The sequence below is a fragment of the Penaeus monodon genome, chromosome 36, assembly GCF_015228065.2.
Source record: "Penaeus monodon isolate SGIC_2016 chromosome 36, NSTDA_Pmon_1, whole genome shotgun sequence".
NCBI classification, from domain to species: domain Eukaryota; kingdom Metazoa; phylum Arthropoda; class Malacostraca; order Decapoda; family Penaeidae; genus Penaeus; species Penaeus monodon.
This window is the reverse complement of record NC_051421.1, coordinates 31,775,985-31,778,359: the sequence shown is the minus strand read 5'-3', so window position 1 is coordinate 31,778,359 and position 2,375 is coordinate 31,775,985. Positions and strand designations below refer to the sequence as shown.

The window sequence follows — 2,375 nt, the reverse complement described above, 5'->3', positions numbered from 1 at the left end:
TTTTTATTTATAAATTTTTTTTATTTATTTATTATTTACTTATTTGCCTACATATATTACACTATTTTGGTTACCACATGTCCCTTATTTTAATATGGTATGTATGTATCTCTTTATACATATATAAATATGTATGTATATATATATATATATATTCATACATATATACATATGCATGCATACACATATATATAAACATATATATAAAGGTAGGTAGTTAAAGTGAGAAAGAAGAGGCCAGACACACACACGCAGGAGCGCAGTCCTCCCGAGAACCCAAGAGGCGTTCACACGAAATCCTCACAACGAGCACCCACGCCCACGCGCCCATGAAAAAGGGACAAAGCGAGAGAGAGAGAGGGAGGGAATAGGCAGAGAGAGAGGGGGGGAGGATGTGGTGAGGGAAGGAAAGAGAGAGGGAAGGGAGGGAGAGGGAGAGAGAGAGAGAGAACGAGAGAGAGAGAGCAAGCAAGAAAGAGAGAGAGAGTGAGAGAACGAGAGAGAGGGCGAGCAAGAAAGAGAGAGCGAGAACGAAAGAGAGAGATAGAGAGAGACAAACAAATAAACAAAGAAAAGAGAGAGAGGGAAGAGGGCGTAATCGCGACACAAATTTATATGCAGAATCATAAACACGTCACTCTATATTCAGTCGTAATATCGCTCAATTTACAGCTCCCCGTCAGAGCGAATCCCCGTAAAAATGAAAGATGGTGATAATCATAATAAAATAAAGTAAAATAATCCTTCTCTTCGCATTCTCTGAAGTTCCTGCCGTTTAAGATTCTTCCTTGTTATCACTTTTCCTTCTGTGTCTATTTTGTTATGTTTAGTGTCAATTCCATTTTCTTTTTAGTATCTTATCATTTATTCCTTTTATTTCATTCTTATTTTTTTTTACATTTGCTTTACTTCCCTTCTTCCATCCACTTCTTTTTCTTTCTCTTCCTCTTCTTTATTCTCCATTTACTTTTGTTTTTTGTTCTTCTTGTTCCTTCACTTCCTCCTCTTCTTTCATATTCTTCAGGTTTCCTTTTGTCTTCTCCTTTTTATTCATCTTTGCTTTTTCATCATCTGTCTAATCTCTTCTTTGTTTCTCTCTCCTCCTCCTCCTCCTCCTCCTCCTTATCTTCCTTATCTTTCTGCTGCTTGAAATATTTCCCTCAATTTTCCTCCACCTCCCCATCCATGTTTTCATTATCGTCCTATTTGCCTCTTCCTTTTTTACCCTCATGTTTCCCATGTTTTATCCTTCTTCCTTCTTCCTCTTCTCCTGTTCTGTTCCATTTTCCTCTTCCTTCTTCCTTCTTCTTGTTCCATTTTCCTCTTCCTTCTTCCATTCTCTTCTCTTCTCTTTTTTTTTTATTTTATTTTCGCTCCTTCTTCTTCCCAGCATCAACCCCCCCCCCCCCCCCGGCTACAATATCCTTCGCTCTCCCCATAAAAGTCAGAAGTTCCCTTTGCAAGCGCGCACACACGCACACGCACATATACACACACATGCAATTACACACACGCACACACACACATGCACACGTATACACACATACACACACACACACACACACACACACACACACACACACACACACAAACACACACACACACACACACACATGCACACTCACGCACACACACACACACACACATGCACACGTATACACACACACACACACACATGCACACTCACGCACACATGCACACGTATACACACATACACACACACACACACACACACACACATGCACACACACACACACACACACACACATACACACACACACATGCACACACACACACACACACACACACTCACACACACACACTCACACACACACCACACACACACACACACACACACACACACACACACACACACGGACATGCAGAGTCATGCACCGAAGCTCCTCGCGAAAGTTTCCTGTGTTCGCTTTGCCTTCCTCTCCTCTTTTTATTCCATTCCCTTTTTCGTGTTGTTTTTTTTATCTTCTCTGTCTCTCTCTCTGTCTCTCTCTCTCTCTTTCTCTTTCTTTATCTCTCTCTCTCTCTCTCTCTCTCTCTCTCTCTCTCTCTCTCTCTCTCTCTCTCTCTCTCTCTCCTCTCTTCCTCTCTCTCTCTCCCTCTCTCTCCTCTCTCTCCTCTCTCTCTCTCTCTCTCTCTCTCTCTCTCTCCTCTCTTCTCTCTCTCTCTCTTCCTCCCTCTCTCTCTCTCCCTCTCCTTCTCTTCTCTCCCTCTCTGTCTATCTATCTTTTTATCTATCATCTATCTTTCTATCTCATTGCTGAAGTGTATTGAATCTTTCTTCTTTCTCTTTTCTCTCTTCTTCTATTTCCCTTCCCTTTTTATCATTATCTCACATCTTAATTATCTTTCCTTTT

At 41.3% G+C, this 2,375-nt stretch overlaps 1 protein-coding gene across 1 annotated transcript in view; it reads left to right on the top strand.

The window, feature by feature from the left end:
* Positions 1-2,375, top strand: part of LOC119595632 (mucin-1-like) — a 7,692-nt gene that overhangs the window by 1,518 nt on the left and 3,799 nt on the right. The gene's annotated exons all lie outside the window — the stretch shown is intronic.